The sequence below is a fragment of the Schistocerca cancellata genome, chromosome 2 (genome assembly GCF_023864275.1).
Source record: "Schistocerca cancellata isolate TAMUIC-IGC-003103 chromosome 2, iqSchCanc2.1, whole genome shotgun sequence".
NCBI lineage: Eukaryota > Metazoa > Arthropoda > Insecta > Orthoptera > Acrididae > Schistocerca > Schistocerca cancellata.
This window is the reverse complement of record NC_064627.1, coordinates 344793299-344811849: the sequence shown is the minus strand read 5'-3', so window position 1 is coordinate 344811849 and position 18551 is coordinate 344793299.

The following is an 18551-nucleotide window of genomic DNA, read 5'->3' as shown; positions in this document are numbered from 1 at the left end:
AATATGTTCTGAGCTCAACCATAAACAGGTATCTAGAACAATAGGAGAAGGCCCCAAGCCACTGTAGGGATCACAGTAATTAGGTTAATGCAGTATTTCATGATATCCGTTAAGTTATTGTCTCGGAACCAACATCAACTTTTATAGATTAAAGTAAGACCATGTAGGACACAAGAAAGTTGTGATGTACTGAGAGTTATCTGCTGGGAAGATGTAGAGACATCCTTGGGTGTGGAAGTAGCCTAATACATGCCCCAGGGAAGGGTATTGGGACATTTGTTGTTCCTGTTGCATGTTACTGACCTGGTTAAAACTAAAATACTACTAACCTCAAACAAATGGTTCACATGTCTCTAAGAACTATGGGACTTAACATCTGAGGTCATCAGTCCCCTAGACTTAGAACTACTTAAACCTAACTAACTTGTGATGGAGTTATCTATCATGATGTACAATCTGGGAGAAAACTAACAAATATCCAGTCAGATATCGGTAAGCTTTTAAAGTACTACAAAGATTGGTAACAAGGTTTAAATCTACCGAAATGTAGAAATGCACACTTCACACACGCGGAAATGTAGTATTCTGTAGTTATATCAGTGGATAAGAATTTTAATATCAATACACAGAAGTACCTGAGTGTAACAATTTCTAGGCATATGAGATGAAATGATCAAATAGGCACAGTGGTAATTGAAGCATGTTCCATTCAACAAGACGTTTTTAACTGTTCCTCATCTTCACTGGGGATAGCAGTTTCATCAGTGAATCTTGTCACTGATGTCCTTTCACTCTGAACATTTCTTTTGTTTCTCTCATCGCTACTGGGGTACGGTATTCATACTAAACTTATAACTTCAGTAATATTTATTATTTAAAGGGATGTTTAACAGCAATTTGCGTAAAGGTGAAAAGTTTCTCATCAATGTATTCATTAGGATATACTCATAGAAATAATATTAATATTGAGTATAATCCATGGAGTAATTTCGAGTACGTCACGTAAAACTGCCACGAGCTGTGGGGCATGCAGCGCGGGGCAGCGATCAGTGCCACTAGCTGGCTTGCAGTGGGCCGCTATTTCAAACCCAACCAACAGCAGTCAATTGTTATCTAGTATTTATCGTCTCTGGGAGGTTCGTATGTGTGTAATGCTTGTACAGTCTGGACTATTACATGCCTGTATAAATAGTAGCACTCTCCGTCCAAGAGTTCACTTTCGTTCTGGCTGTACATGGGGGTCGTAATAAACGAGTTTTCAGTGCTAAGTGTTGGATTTCATTAACGATCCTACATTATGACTACATTATGACTAGAATGTGATTACGATGTGAAAATGTGCCTTCTAAGCCAAAATATCCGAGTCGCATTTAGTAAAATTCGTTTCAGCCAACAGCATCTACTCAAGATCCAACACATCGCCTTTCAATGTGCTAGAACAACTGCTTGGTGTGAAGACATCAGTTCAACACGATTTATAGAATTTTACAACGTCAAAGATCAAGCTGCGGTCCCCGCATGAACTGCAGTCGCATAACAATTGAGTCTACTAACGTATATGAAGTGGTAACGACTGTACGGAGAAGTTATCATACACAAAAAATATAACCAATAATAAAATCATCACACGCAGCGAAACAGACAATACGAAATCCTTCATCACTCATCGTTTAAAAACGCCACAGATGTTTTAAAAGAATCGTGATACACTTTCGTTTAACAGAAAAAATTGGGGAACTGTAACCAGAAAGGTATTAGATTGGTGGATAAGTACGTATCGTTTTTGTTTTCATGTTCGTATTCCGGCTGCTATGCGTTTATTTATCGATTGTCTTTTTTATTTGCAATTGTCTGTTGCTATCTAACAATAAGTTTACATATTGTTGTTTTTGTCGTTTGCCAATAGTGAGTGGAGGTGTAGACGCTACAAAATGGAATAGGCTACCAAGTGGAGAAATTGGAACATTTCCCACATGGTCTTCTGTTTGAGTTCAGTAGAAGGGTGACAGCAGCGGAAGCAAATGGCTCTGAGCACTATGGGACTCAACATCTTAGGTCATCAGTCCCCTAGAACTTAGAACTACTTAAACCTAACTAACCTAAGGACATCACACACACCCATGCCCGAGGCAGGATTCGAACCTGCGACCGTAGCAGTCCCGCGGTTCCGGACTGCAGCGCCAGAACCGCTAGACCACCGCGGCCGGCGGCAGCGGAAGCAACCAGAAACATTTGCGTCATGTATGGGGATAGTGCCATTGGAGAGAGCACGGCAAGGGAATGTGTTTTCTCCTTTTAAGGAGGATCGTTTTGACATCAGTGACTCTCCGCGTTCAGGAACACATTCGGTGTTTGGTGAAGATCGTTTAAACGCATTAATCCACAACGATCCACGTCAGTGTACTCGAGGACTGACAAATGTGACGAACTGGGATCATTCCACCGTAGTGCGACATTTGTATGCAATGGGGAAGGTTCGAACGTCGGGTGTATGGGTACTACGAGCTCTAAGCCAAAATCACAAAAATCAGCGGCTGGCCATACGTGCATCTCTGCTTGCTCGTTATCAACAGAGTAGTGAACAACACCGACCATTCTTATCTTGTGTTGTTATTGCCGATAAGAAGATGTCTTTATGCTAACGTAAGGAAACGAAAGAAATGGTTGATCCCAAACAAGGCAGCTACTCTCCGAAGAAAGATCTGCGCACATTCACAACAGATACTGTTGTACAGGGTGATTCAAAAAGAGTACCACAACTTTAGGAATTTAAAACTCTGCAACGACAAAAGGCAGAGCTAAGCACTATCTGTCAGTGAATTAAGGGAGCTATAAAGTTTCATTTAGTTGTACATTTGTTCGCTTGAGGCGCTGTTGACTAGGCGTCAGCGTCAGTTGATGCTAAGATGGCGACCGCTCAACAGAAAGCTTTTTGTGTTATTGAGTACGGCAGAAGTGAATCAACGACAGTTGTTCAGCGTGCATTTCGGACGAAGTATGGTGTTAAACCTCCTGATAGGTGGTGTATTAAACGTTGGTATAAACAGTTTACAGAGAATGGGTGTTTGTGCAAAGGGAAAAGTTCTGGATGGCCGAGAACGAGTGATGAAAATGTAGCACGCATCCAGCAAGCATTTGTTCGCAGCCCAGGAAAATCGACTCGCAGAGCTAGCAGAGAGCTGCAAATTCCACAATCAACTGTATGGAGAGTCCTACGAAAAAGGTTAGTTATGAAACCTTATCGTCTGAAATTGGTTCAAGCACTGTCTGCAGCTGATAAGATTAAAAGAATCGATTTCTGTGATTTTATCCTTGCTCAAATGGAAACAGATGAATCTTTCGTTTCAAAGATTGTGTTTAGTGATGAAGCAACTTTCCACACTAACGGGAAAGTCAACCGTCACAATGTCTATGGGGCACTGAGAATCCGCGGGAAACAACTCAGTATGAACGTTACTCGCCTAAGGTGAACGTTTTCTGTGCCATTTCAGCCAATAAAGTTTTTGGTCCCTTTTTCTTCGAAGGTGCTACTGTAACTGGACTACAGTATCTGGAGATGTTAGAGAATTGGCTGTTCCCTCAGCTCGAACAAGAAGCACAACAATTCATATTTCAGCAGGATGGCGCACCACCACATTGGCACTTATCTGTCCGTAACTACCTGAACGTCAACTACCCGAGGCGATGGATCGGCCGCCAGGCAGCCCGTGACAGAGCACTTCATCACTGGCCTCCAAGAAGCCCTGATCTTACCCCCTGCGAATTTTTCTTATGGGGGTATGTTAAGGATATGGTGTTTCGGCCACCTCTCCCAGCCACCATTGATGATTTGAAACGAGAAATAACAGCAGCTATCCAAACTGTTGCGCCTGATATGCTACAGAGAGTGTGGAACGAGTTGGAGTATCGGGTTGATATTGCTCGAGTGTCTGGAGGGGGCCATATTGAACATCTCTGAACTTGTTTTTGAGTGAAAAAAAACCTTTTTAAATACTCTTTGTAATGATGTATAACAGAAGGTTATATTATGTTTCTTTCATTAAATACACATTTTTAAAGTTGTGGTATTCTTTTTGAATCACCTTGTACATCCGGTGGAACAGCTACTCTGTAGTGTACTACGAATTGCTTCCGCGAGGTGCAGCCATCGCTGCTGCCATTTATTGTCAACAACTAAGGCGTCTAGCAGACGCAGTCCAAGAACGATGACGAGGAAGACTGCGTGAGTGATGCTACTCCGTTACAACGCCCACCGGCTTTCTCCTAGAATGACAGAAGACACTATATAAGAGTCGCTTTGGAAGTCATTCCGCATCCACCTTATTCACCTTATCTTGTACCCTCAAATTTTGTCCTTTTCCGCTCTGTATCGAGCAAGTTTCTAATGAGCTTCCTTTCCGGATGAAAATGCTCCTCGAACATGGCTGGAAGATTTCTTCGCCTCAAAATCACCTGATCTCTACAGTCGTGGCATTGAAAAGTTATCCCAGCGTTGGCAGACTGTTGTAAACAGTGAAGGAGAATATATTATTGTCGACTAAAGTCTCTGTTATGCGTATTTGTCGTGGTTATTAAACTAATGGAAAAACGCTACGATCTTACACAATAACCTAATACCGACAAATCTGTGACTGTTCGATAAGCCTCTGTGTAGATGCTCATCATCTCTGACTCCCTTTTGATTGTTTCGGCACGGAGCAACGCTGTCGGCGTCTGCGCAGTGTCTTCACTTGACGAGTAACTACGAGTTACCAGAGAACAGTGTCAAGCAGCACACAGGCCAGCGCTTTATGTAAATTACGGCAGGTGGGAGCGGCAACTTCCCGGCTCATACTAAGATAATTATAATATTATAATTATTGATTTCAAGAGTATGACGGTAAATATGGAACAGTAATTACTATTTGAAAAAGTTATTTACTCTTTGACTTTTGCGCTTTGTTATATGTATGAAAATGATTTTCTTGTTTAATGTATTCTACATAATACGATTCAACGTAATGAATACAATCATCATCATCATATATAGCTTTATGTTGCATGCGGCTCAAGAAAAATTGTTCCTTAAATTTAATATGACAGATATTGGCAAGCCCATGTCCACATACCAAATTCACTAAAATTTGGACTACTGATATATCCTTCAACAGCAAAGTCTGATTATATTGGTGGTCAACCACCTCAGACAGACGATGATGGCATCGACCCGTTCCTATCGGTACTAGACATCTTAACTTTTCAGGAAGTGTTTCAGCGGTGGATTTAATTGGATGGACGTTTGCTGGAACGAACCGGCTATCAGCTGCGGATGTGGAAGCCCCAGCTAACAAGTGGCGGCTGTCTCTCGCGAGGCCGTTATGCTGGTGAAGGGAGAGACGGCCCACAGCGGAAGAACTGCGCTGCGCAATCTGGCGTCTACGATCCGAAGAGAAATCTCCATTACACCGATTCCGGAAGTGGCTCCTTATCTGTTTCTCGTGTCACAATACTCGTATTCTCTCTTCGATTTACATTTTACTATACCATGTAGAGTCAAAGTATGAGGTGGTTTGTGTCATCCCACGGGTCTAAAATAAATAAAAAGAAATATTTTCGGTAGGTGGAATTCATAGATGTAACTTATTTTATGAAAAATCACACCAGAAAACTCAACGATAGCTGGTAAATGAATCTCTTTATTTAGACACCAGTTTCAATTGACAGTGTACATGTGTTTTCTAATAATACGTGGGTTGGCCAGAAAGTAATGCACCGCACTATTTTCTTCAACAATTCTTTACTGAACATAATGAGAATTATACGCATGAAGGAATGGTGTTTTGTCTACCACCCTTTTCTCCTACGTTATCTCCATCCCGTTCTGTGGCCTTCCTCCAGCGCAAAACAAGGGCCTGTATGCCCTGTCGGTACTCACACTTTTGAATATCCAAGAGTGCGGATAATTGCACCTACACTTCCTTTGCCGATTGACAGATGCTGCGCCAACCACCGAGCCGTAATGCGTCTGTCCTCCCCGACCGCTGAAAATAGTGGAGCTCCGACGAACCGCCTTCTGTTGACCTCACCCTTCGTGCCCAGCGATTAATTGTACTTCAATCGACAGCAGATGCTGCGTAGACTTTGCACAGCCCTTTGTGAATATTCCCCACATTTCTTTCTCTGCAGGGAGAAATTCAACGACGGCACGTTGCTTGTAACGTACATCACCTATAGACACCATTTTGATACTGTCCTGCAGCTTCGCTATCTGTCGGAAGTGACGGAAACTTGGCGCGCCCACTCAGGAGTCTTCAAATAATACGTAAGTAATGTTTCGCATCTGTAGCATTATTTTCGACGGAGAAAAAAAATGCCGTGCATTACTTTCTGGGCAACCCTCGTACTTTCATAAAAGAGTGTCATTCAAAGTAGAAGATATTGCATAACGTGCAACAATTCACCAGACCTCAGTTCTACGTAAAAATGTTCTTTCAGAATAACCGTTTTGGCTCCAAAACCAAGAAAGTCAAAATGTGTGTTGCAATTCACTTTTTTTACAGGGTACACATCAAGATCAGAAAAAAACTACAAAACTGTCCTAAACTTCAAGAGCGAAGGAATCAAGTGCATAATACTTATAAGTTCATAAACGTTCGTACATGATTACTCCATAAGACTGCATTGCTGTAAAAGGTTACGAGTGTGAACCGAGGTTACATGACTCCTTTCACTGTAACGATACACTAGCTAATAAAGAAAGTGATGATTCGTCACACGCCGTGTGAATCATTCATTTGGTTTCGTAAAGGTATTGGGAAATATTGGTGATGATGTCTCATTCTTTTGTTGAGAAGAAACATTTTAGTGCGAACTGTTACGTTTTCTTAGCTGTAGCCAACCGATGACAAGATGCATATGTAGCCCAGCAGTACCTGAATTTAGTGATCTCATTTTAATGTCCTCCTGTCTCTCCCGGTTAGTGTGGTTTTCTACCTGTGCCACTGTAACACGACGCGTCACTCCAGCCGTCATGCTACACAGGCGAGGAGCTGATTACAGATATACCCACAAAGTTTTATTATTATTAAGTTAATTGCAAGGTTAAAACGTAAGGCAACAGTCCAGTTTTATTCACCGAGAAACTGCACAGACAAACGAGTTGGTATGTGCCATTGCGCCGATTAATATAGTCACTCACAAATTTTCTGTGCACAACGTACTCTGTGCGTCACTACGTGGAAAATGTAAACTCTTTGTTCTCTCTCTACCGAAAATTTTTCGAATGACGCAATACTTTCTTAGAACCGTTTGAAATGATTCGCTTGTAAACTAATTTATTTACACGTTTGAAATATGGGACATGAAATAAATTGATACAAACGATCTTGAGATGTAACAGACTGATCTGAAATGATTCGTTACTGTTATCGGCACAAATTACAATACTATGATTTTTAAGAACAACATTGACGATGCACTTTGCACAACTCGTACCAGGTCTTCTGAAAATGAACAGTAGCCGAAAGGCATCAGGAAATTACTGAAATGTCTTTGGGCCAGAGAAGTATGCAATTGATCATGATAATGATGTCCCATACTCTGAGGAGCGTAGGGGACGATGCGGGAGACCCGCACCGCTGTACTACGCAAGGTCCTAGTGGAGGTGGTTTGCCATTGCCTTTCTCCGACCGTTATGGGGATGAATGATGATGATGATGAAGACTACACAACACCCAGTCATCTCGAGGCAGGAAAAATCCCTGACCCCGCCGGGAATCGAATCCGGGACCCCGTGTGCGGGAAGCGAGAACGCTACCGCAAGACCACGAGCTGCGGACAAGTATGCAATTATATGAATATAATTATTGCCACTGCGTCTAATTTTGCGTTCATGCAATACATTTTTTTTAACAAACGAGTCATCCACAGGTTTAACTAAGTCCAGGCACTAGTAAAGTAAAACGTAGCTGGATGTGTTGCAACAGGGCTTAAGAGAGGCATTCAGCTTACGAGATCGTGTCAACCTGCTCACACAGCTGGAACTACGGTAGCCCTGCTTGCGAAACGTCTAGCTTGCGAATCATATTCAAGTCGACTCTGTGAGTCGATATATCGACAGTCGATCTGGCTCACCGGTGATCCGAACTGCATTTTTTAGGAGATTTGCCATGATCTTATAGCTAAATGCTGCTCTCGAATCTCAGAAAGCACGACACACATTTAAAATACAACAACTCACAGAAGAAAGTATTCACGGGCCACAGATGACAACGAGACTAGATCCTTGAGAGGAATTTTGATCTTGATGGCAGAAAAGCATGCAAACCTGAAATACAGTCGGATAATCGTGAAATATGCGACAAGTTACCCCCTGACTGAGGAATAATCGATAGGAGGAGGAGAAACGAGACGAAGTGAATGTGCTGCTATTTTAAATTCCCGTTTTACGTTTGATCTGTCTCTTAGCACGTCAGATAAGATTTGTAACATCTTCTTGCTGATGGTAAGAACCTGGACTCACATTCAGGTAGCAATGAAGATTTTGATTCTATGTATTTTCCCTAAGCCCCTTAAGGTAAATGCCAAGACGGTTACTTACAAAACGTAACGATGGATTATTTGTCGCGTTCTTCTCAAACCCGAGCATTAGTTTCTACTCGAATGACCGCATCCTCGACGCACATTCACAGCAAACTTACTTCGTTCTCGACGATGATGCGCGGAAATTTGAAACACGTACGAGTGTGCGTGTATGCGTATATATATATAATATGCAGACACACGCATCACAAATTACACAGTTGGCTAAGATGTCTGTCGTTTTTATAAGGCGAGAATTTCACAACTGGTTTTTATAAGGCGAGAATTTCACAACTGTTAGAGTCTTTTTATGTTGTACAGTCATTTCTGTCAACAATCAGAGCTTAGTTTTTCAAGAAGGATTTTCTTTAAAGTAAAACCCACCTCCATGTTTTATGGTAAAGTTTTTAACATTTTATGGTGTGTGCATTGCACCTTACGTCAAAAGAAGTCAAAGACTGTTTCTGACAAGCAAATTGAAAATAGTACCAAGTAGTTTAGTTTCCTGTAGCTGCTGCATCTGCTGATCGGTATTTGCCTTCGAGAACGTCAGTACGCCACACAAAAAAAAAAATAGCTTGCTGAGCAAGAGATAAGTCAGTTTTATTTCAGGGCAGATCTCATCTTGAATTCACGAGCGAACAGTTTTCAGATGTCTTGCTAGCAAGCAGATTAATTTACAGCGAAGAATACTGCTGATTTGAAGTAGCTATTTTCCTCCGAGTAGAGCAGTAATTCATTTTTCTGTATGTTCCAATTCGGATGTATCATTTCATATCACATAACATTCACAAGTACTTCGGTACTGAGTTTTAGTTATACAGTATTCACTGAGCGCATAATTAGTTTCTTTTGTCATTTAATTGGATTTATTTTCTTTATTTCAAGTTTTGTATTTCATGAAGTTTAAAGACTGTTCACATACGCAAGGCAGGACCAACCAACAATCAGTTTTGATCACCAATTGAACACGGTAAGTGAAGTACACGTTGCACTAGGAGAAACTTTATGAAACGAACAAGCTCAATTTTTTGACATACAGACAATTTTTTATAGAAAGCTTACAGGGTGCTCGTGTACGAATTTACCGTGATATCTGATCATGTCTTCTGGGTGCCTCACTTTTTTTGTGAAGTGACATTATCCTCAACGATCAGCCCGAAAACTACCTAGACGTGACTTCTAGCCTGACCCCCCCCCCTCTCCCACCGCACTGGCCGTCAGATGGAGCGCTCACTTGGTATGCAGGGGGCAGCACAGTCGCCACCGGTGGAGAACACAAGAGAGAAGCGACGCAAGCTGTCTCCACGCCACGTATCTGTATTCATGGCCCGGAGAACAAATTGAAACGCAGTGAACTGAATTTTAAATCCCGACATGAATAAATAACTCCGGACGCGGAAGTATAACGAGCCATTGTGAAATATTGTCATACGCTGGGAGATTGCGATACAGAAATAAGCGGCACGTGCTAGTTTTTTTGTGTGTTGTATGTTACAGTCCGTATGTGAGATGATGGGGCGAAACATGGTTGGGGAGAGCAGGGCGAGAAGTGCGAGGGGTAGAAGAAGGGGAGGATTAAATGAAGGGAATGACGTATGGAAGGGTTGAGGAAGCGCGAGGAGTGGAGGTAATATGACAGAGGGGAGATGCAGTGAGTTCGCTAGCGAAAACATTAGCTCCAAAATATGTTAACCTGAAACTTCCTAGCAGATTAAAACTGTGTGCCCGACCGAGACTCGAACTCGGGACCTTTGCCTTTCGCGAGCAAGTGCTCTACCAACTGAGCTACCGAAGCACGACTCACGTCCGGTACTCACAGCTTCACTTCTGCCAGTATCTCGTCTCCTACCTTCCAAACTTTACAGAAGCTCTCCTGCGAACCTTGCAGAACTAGCACTCCTGAAAGAAAGGATATTGCGGAGACATGGCTTAGCCACAGCCTGGGGGATGTTTCCAGAATGAAATTTTCACTCTGCAGCGGAGTGTACGCTGATATGAAACTTCCTGGCAGATTAAAACTGTGTGCCCGACCGAGACTCGAACTCGGGACCTTTGCCTTTCGCGGGCGTGAGTCGTGCTTCGGTAGCTCAGTTGGTAGAGCACTTGCCCGCGAAAGGCAAAGGTCCCGAGTTCGAGTCTCGGTCGGGCACACAGTTTTAACCTGCCAGGAAGTTTCATATCAGCGCACACTCCGCTGCAGAGTGAAAATTTCATAATGTTAACCTGTTTACGACGACACCAAAACTGGTCAAAAGCGTTTTAATTTTTATATTTCTTATTTATTTAGTGCCAGCACACTTCCGCAGACGAGGTCGCTAACGCAGGCCTGTGCAGTGTAGCTCTACATGAATGTACGGGTGACAGAATCGTGGGATAGCGATTTGCGCGTACACACATGGCGGTAGTAACGCGTGTACTAGGTATAGAGGGGCAGTGCGTTAGCGGAACTGTCATTTGTTCTCAGTTGATTTGTGTGAAAAGGTTTCCGACGTAATTATGGCCGCACAAAGGAAATTAACAGACCATGAACGGGGAATGGTGGTTGTAGCTAGACGCATGAGACATTCCAGTTCAGAGATCGGTAGGGAATTCAGTATTCTGAGGTCCACAGAGTTAAGAATGTGCCGAGAATACCATATTTCAGGCATTACATCTCACCACAACTAACGCAGTGGGTGACGGCCTTCACTTAATGACCGAGAGCAGCGGCGTTTGCGTTGAGGTGTCGGCAGTAACAGACAAGCAACAATGCATGAAACAACCGCAGAAATCAATATGGTACCTACCTACGAGGAACGTATCCGTTATGACAGTGCGGCGAAATCTAGTGTTAATGAGCTATGGCGGCAGACGACAGAGGCGAGAATCTTTGCTAATAACACGACATCGATTGTAGCGCCAGTCCTGGGCTCGTGACCGTATCAGCTGGACCTTACACGATTGGGAAACCTTGGCCTGATCAGATGAGTCCCGATTTCATTTGGTAAGAACTGATGTTGGAGTTCGCTTGTAGCGCATGTCCCACGACGCCATGCATCCAAGTTGTCAGCAAGGCACTGCGCAAGTTAAAGGCGCTACAGTCTGGAACCGCGCGACCGCTGCGGTCGCAGGTTCGAATCCTGCCTCGGGCATGGATGTGTGTGATGTCCTTAGGTTAGTTAGGTTTAAGTAGTTCTAAGTTCCAGGGGACTGATGACCATAGAAGTTAAGTCCCATAGTGCTCAGAGCCATTTGAACCATTTGAACCACTGCGCAAGTTGGTGGTGGCTCCATAATGGCGTGGGCTGTGTTTACAAGCAATGGACTGAGCCCTTTGGTCCAACTGAACTGATCATTGGCTGCAAATCATTATATTTGGCTGCTTGGAGGCCTATTGTAGGCATTCATTTTCCCAAATAACGTTGGAATTTTTACGGCTGATAATGCGGCATGTCTCTGGTCCACAATTGTTCGCCATTCGTTTGAAGAACATTCTGGACTATTCGAGTGAGTGATTTGGCCACGCAGATGGCCCGACATGATTCCTATCGAACATTTGGAGGACATAAACGAAAGGTCAGTACGCGCAGAAAACTTTGCACCAGCAAAACTTTCGCAACTGTGGGCATCTGTAATGGCAGAATGGTTCAATATTTCTGCAGGGGATTTCCAACGAATTGTTAAGTCCACAAGCCACGTAGAGTCGCTGCACTACGCTGGCGAAAACGAGGTCCAACACGGTGTTAGGAGCTATTCCGTGATCTTAGTCATCTAAGTGTAAGCTGGGTGGCGGATAATTTTCGTCATCAATATCTGGCCAGTGATAGCAGGAGAGATGGTGGTGTGATTTATTGACCACCAGTTTTTGTGTCAATGTTCTAGATTAAATTCCAAACCACTCCGCAGAGTCCCATGAAGTCAGAGCATCTGACACTATTGACGTTGATCCGTTCTTCGGATGGGGACGTTAAGCTCAACGACTGTCCCTTGACGTTATTCGAAAGAATAGGCTATATACCGGCACTAGGTTTCACCTTCACCCTTCCGTTCATTCACAAAGACACAATCCAACACTCGCTGTACGAACACTCATCACAGCTGTCCAAACGACACAGATACAAACTCGACGCTTCATAAATGGTCAGAGGAAGGCAAACTACCTCCACTAGGACCTTGCCAAGAACGGTGATGAAGGATTCCTGCATCTGCTCCCTGACAGTCATTCCAGGAACACACAGTTTTAACCTGCCAGGAAGTTTCATATCAGCGCACACTCCGCTGCAGAGTGAAAATCTCATTCTGGAAACATCCCCCAGGCTGTGGCTAAGCCATGTCTCCGCAATATCCTTTCTTTCAGGAGTGCTAGTTCTGCAAGGTTCGCAGGAGAGCTTCTGTAAAGTTTGGAAGGTAGGAGACGAGGTACTGGCAGAAGTAAAGCTATGAGTACCGGGCGTGAGTCGTGCTTCGGTAGCTCCGATGGTAGAGCACTTGCCGGCGAAAGGCAAAGGTCCCGAGTTCGAGTCTCGGTCGGGCACACAGTTTTAATCTGCCAGGAAGTTTCATATCAGCGCAAACTCCGCTGCAGAGTGAAAATCTCATTCTGAAATATGGAACCACTTTGACTTTTGACGTTAAACTAGCATCGAGTCCTCAATAATATATATAAGGGGAAATATGGAATGCACGCTGTGTTTAGACGAACCAATCAGATACAAATGTACGGAGTAAATAATAAATATTCCAACCAAAGAGAAATAGAGACCTTGATACACTCCTGGAAATGGAAAAAAGAACACATTGACACCGGTGTGTCAGACCCACCATACTTGCTCCGGACACTGCGAGAGGGCTGTACAAGCAATGATCACACGCACGGCACAGCGGACACACCAGGAACCGCGGTGTTGGCCGTCGAATGGCGCTAGCTGCGCAGCGTTTGTGCACCGCCGCCGTCAGTGTCAGCCAGTTTGCCGTGGCATACGGAGCTCCATCGCAGTCTTTAACACTGGCAGCATGCCGCGACAGCGTGGACGTGAACCGTATGTGCAGTTGACGGACTTTGAGCGAGGGCGTATAGTGGGCATGCGGGAGGCCGGGTGGACGTACCGCCGAATTGCTCAACACGTGGGGCGTGAGGTCTCCACAGTACATCGATGTTGTCGCCAGTGGTCGGCGGAAGGTGCACGTGCCCGTCGACCTGGGACCGGACCACAGCGACGCACGGATGCACGCCAAGACCGTAGGATCCTACGCAGTGCCGTAGGGGACCGCACCGCCACTTCCCAGCAAATTAGGGACACTGTTGCTCCTGGGGTATCGGCGAGGACCATTCGCAACCGTCTCCATGAAGCTGGGCTACGGTCCCGCACACCGTTAGGCCGTCTTCCGCTCACGCCCCAACATCGTGCAGCCCGCCTCCAGTGGTGTCGCGACAGGCGTGAATGGAGGGACGAATGGAGACGTGTCGTCTTCAGCGATGAGAGTCGCTTCTGCCTTGGTGCCAATGATGGTCGTATGCGTGTTTGGCACCGTGCAGGTGAGCGCCACAATCAGGACTGCATACGACCGAGGCACACAGGGCCAACACCCGGCATCATGGTATGGGGAGCGATCTCCTACACTGGCCGTACACCACTGGTGATCGTCGAGGGGACACTGAATAGTGCACGGTACATCCAAACCGTCATCGAACCCATCGTTCTACCATTCCTAGACCGGCAAGGGAACTTGCTGTTCCAACAGGACAATGCACGTCCGCATGTATCCCGTGCCACCCAACGTGCTCTAGAAGGTGTAAGTCAACTACCCTGGCCAGCAAGATCTCCGGATCTGTCCCCCATTGAGCATGTTTGGGACTGGATGAAGCGTCGTCTCACGCGGTCTGCACGTCCAGCACGAACGCTGGTCCAACTGAGGCGCCAGGTGGAAATGGCATGGCAAGCCGTTCCACAGGACTACATCCAGCATCTCTACGATCGTCTCCATGGGAGAATAGCAGCCTGCATTGCTGCGAAAGGTGGATATACACTGTACTAGTGCCGACATTGTGCATGCTCTGTTGCCTGTGTCTATGTGCCTGTGGTTCTGTCAGTGTGATCATGTGATGTATCTGACCCCAGGAATGTGTCAATAAAGTTTCCCCTTCCTGGGACAATGAATTCACGGTGTTCTGATTTCAATTTCCAGGAGTGTATATATTTTATGCTATCCTCAAGTACCATTATCACATTATGTCATTAGAAACTTTTGTTTACGACAAAGTTCTCGATTATGATACAAGGCAAAGTATGGGAATTACTCGACATTCGCATGTACCAATACCAGTATAAAAATCATACTTAAATCACAATTAGAAGGTAGTAGATACATACTTAATACCACTGTTGTATGTAGCTGAAATCCGACATAGTATTTATCATAGACTGCGCATGTTACGTAATTTAGATACTCCGTACAATTTAATTCTCATTAAACAAGTAATAGAACACCGTTTAATGCTTCTATATTTTTATGATTCTATGACATTATAGACTACTTCTTTTTTATATGGGTACCACAGATGTCGAAATAAAACTATCGTTAACCACTCATCGTTTGTTTGTTTTATTTGACCTTCAGTTTGCACTCATTTAACGATCGACAAAATACGTTTACACATAATACGTAATTGTACACTGAAAATACAGAAATGCATATTTACGGAATTTAAGCTCAAGTCGTCAGTTTTTTTCCACAGCGAATGTTTAACAAACGGAATGATAAGTAAACCAGACATATTTATATTATCAATGCAGCACTTCCTAAATTTAATAATGATACAGATGAGTGAAAATGTGAGTGCTGCAGATATTTTCGTGCTGGGATATCTGGATGAAAAGAGCCAAAATTTACGATTACAAGGGCCCACCTAGCGAGAATGGAATGAAAGCTGAAAAAAAAAAAAACACTTCGATTGGAGTCGATGCTAGAAAGTATATACCACTTATTGTAATTTACTGTCGACTACAGACATTTTCCAAGCTGCTACTCCAGGCTGGCGTAAAATGAATGTGCACGAAAATAATAAACTCTAAAATGAAGATTTGGCCCTGTCTGACTACCCCATGAATCAGATCTTAGGATCTCTTAATTCTATAAATTACAATCTAAACATAAATGAATGATGAAGGCAACTAATCCTACTAAATGATAAACGTTGTTCCTGCTTATATATTTATTGTAGATTTAAAAACCCTTTATATTATAAAGTTTACATTTCCTAAGTAAAATTACTGATCAATTGCCCAACTCTGCCCCTTATTATGACTGTGCGGTCTAATATCAATAACGCGAAATGACTGACATCATCTACGTACCAAACAGTAGAAGACACTACTTTCAAAGATGATCTACGGTGGTGTGGAACCACAGTGGAAATAAACTAACTTGATCACAGCTGTTTAGCTTTTATAGCCATAATACGCCGAAGCAGTTTGCGATATCACCGTATGTTCTGCGTCTGGTGCGTCGAAGTAATGGTTCTCGTACTCGTCTGCGGCGGTGGAAGAACTCCAGCCACAATTAAACTCTTTCAAACACTAGGACGGCAGAAGGCGGTCCTCTGACTAATATACTCTAATACTGTCTTCTCCTCTCTGTGTTCTACAGACGAGAAACGCAAACTCCCAGCCACAAGGACGGAGTTCAGATAACGTCTCAACGTAAGTATAGGCAGAAGTGCTCTCAATTACTAAACGCTGCGTACTCAACGACGACTTCCAACCCGGAGGTGAAGTCCAGAATCGTATATGTTCGCAACAGTACAGGGCCTAACTGTTCTAACTATAAACTCTCCTGAGAGCAAAGACAGCAAGTCCGTCTGTACCAACAAAAGCTGATATCGAGTGACCGTCACACACAGGAACTCACAACGGAAGACCGCGTCTCTCCAGCGGTGGTATCCGAACAAGGCTTGGCTCCCCACCCTCGTAATTCCGAAAACGAACCATATTCCCGATACCACGGACCAGCGCGGAAAGTTTGCGAGGAGCAACCTATACTCGTACAATGGTACGCTTCTGAGTAAAAGTTCTTGGAAATAACTAGACTGCGTGGTTTCGGAGGTGCCGCTTCTTCGTTCCTCTCGCGTGCGTCCAAGATTTTCAGCGATCCTTCCGGTTCGGCTACAACATTGGCCGGTCGCGAATCTATTGTGCTCCAGCGCTTAGGTGCTACGACGTCCGTCTTGCTATTTCCTGTGTTTAAGCAGGAACAACACACTTATGTGGGCCTTCCACCCAAGGATTCAGTTCCGCCTGCCGTTTAATTTCCACTGGCGTTCCAACCTCTACTAGTATAGGCAATCATTCATTACGCCGTTTTTATTATAAAGGCACTCCGTCACCTTTCATGCTAGAAGCGTTAACAATGATTTACAAGACGTACGTGACAATGTCAGTTTCCTTTATATATTCATATATACGATGTACGACCTATCACATGCATGATACCTAATTGTGTTTGTAGATCACGGCAAAGTAGGTGGATAAGTGCTTGTAAGGTGCGAAATTATAGCCACCTTACAATTTATATATTTCTCGCATAGTATCGGTGTAAGAGACACAATTTTTTGCCGCAGAATTGTATAGGCTGTATTCGTAAATTACATTTCCAAATAAAAATACCGACTTTGAATTCCGCTTTTGGAAATAAACCATCTAGGTTAGTGAGTTTGTAAACACAGTTTTATGCGCTGCAGGGTGTATTCGTGATGTCAAGAACTGTATCTCGAGATGCATATAGTGAAAGTATAAAGGGGGAGGGAAATTTTAGCATCGGCGGTCGCCATACGTCAGACCACGGGCGTTCCCAGAAGACGTATAAAACTGCTACACCGCGCCGCTGCCTGAGGGCAGGCAGAAAGTAAGTCATCCGGCGCCCCTCCTGCGGGGAAAAAGGAGGTGGCCCACGAAAGTGCGGGGGCGGGTGGCTGGCGACATTTATTGCGTCCCCGGAGGGCTTTCAGCGCGGCCGGGATTGCGCCGGCCGAAGAAGAATAGGACGCCACCGCCACGCATCATTAATCGAGCTGACAAGTGAATTATGGAATTATTGTGGGGAGCGCAACTTGGGCAAAAAGTATGGTTTAAAGGGAAGCCACCGCCACGTTTCTGAACAGGCCTCCCTTCCGTTGCAACTAGCCATGTCACACTTCTCTGCACCTTAAACGACCAGACCAGAAAATGAGATATAGCACTACGCAACTGTAATACACTGACGGGAAAAAATTGCAACATCGAAAAGTAATCAATGTAGAGCAATAAAACTTTGGGAATACATTTGACTAGATAACATACACTCGTGTTCATAAATTAAGGATAATGCTGATACATGGTGAAACAACGTTCTGGTGGACGGTTTGCGGGTTTAAATCACCTCGGTCGTCGCACGGTGGCGCTGGCAGCAGGCCACATACGCAGAGGTGTGTTGGTGCATCTCAGAGTACGGTGCAGCGAGTAAGTTTGCAGACGTTTTCAGACGTGCTAATGGTGACTGTGTGTTCAAAATGGCTCAAAGAACACATACTGATGACGTTATGAGGGGTAGAACACGCTCCTTGTGCCACAAAGTGTGATCTCAAGATTATGGCAGCGAATCTAGCAGACAGGAAACGTGTCCAGGCGCTACAGTACGGGACGTCTACAGTGTACAGCACCACAAGAAGACCGATACATCACCATCAGTGCCTGCAGACGGCCACGGAGTACTGCAGGTAGCCTTGCTCGGGACCTTACCGCAGCTACTGGAACAGTTGCCTCCAGACCCACAGTCTACAGACACACAGTCTACAGACAACTGAACAGACGTGGTTTATTCGCCCGGAGACATGCAAGGTGCATTTCACTGACCCCTGATCACAGGAGAGCCCGTAAAGCCTGGTGTCAAGAACACAGTACATGGTCTTTGGAAGAGTGGTCCCAGGTTATGTTTACGGACGAGTCCAGGTATAGTCTGAACAGTGATTCTCGCCG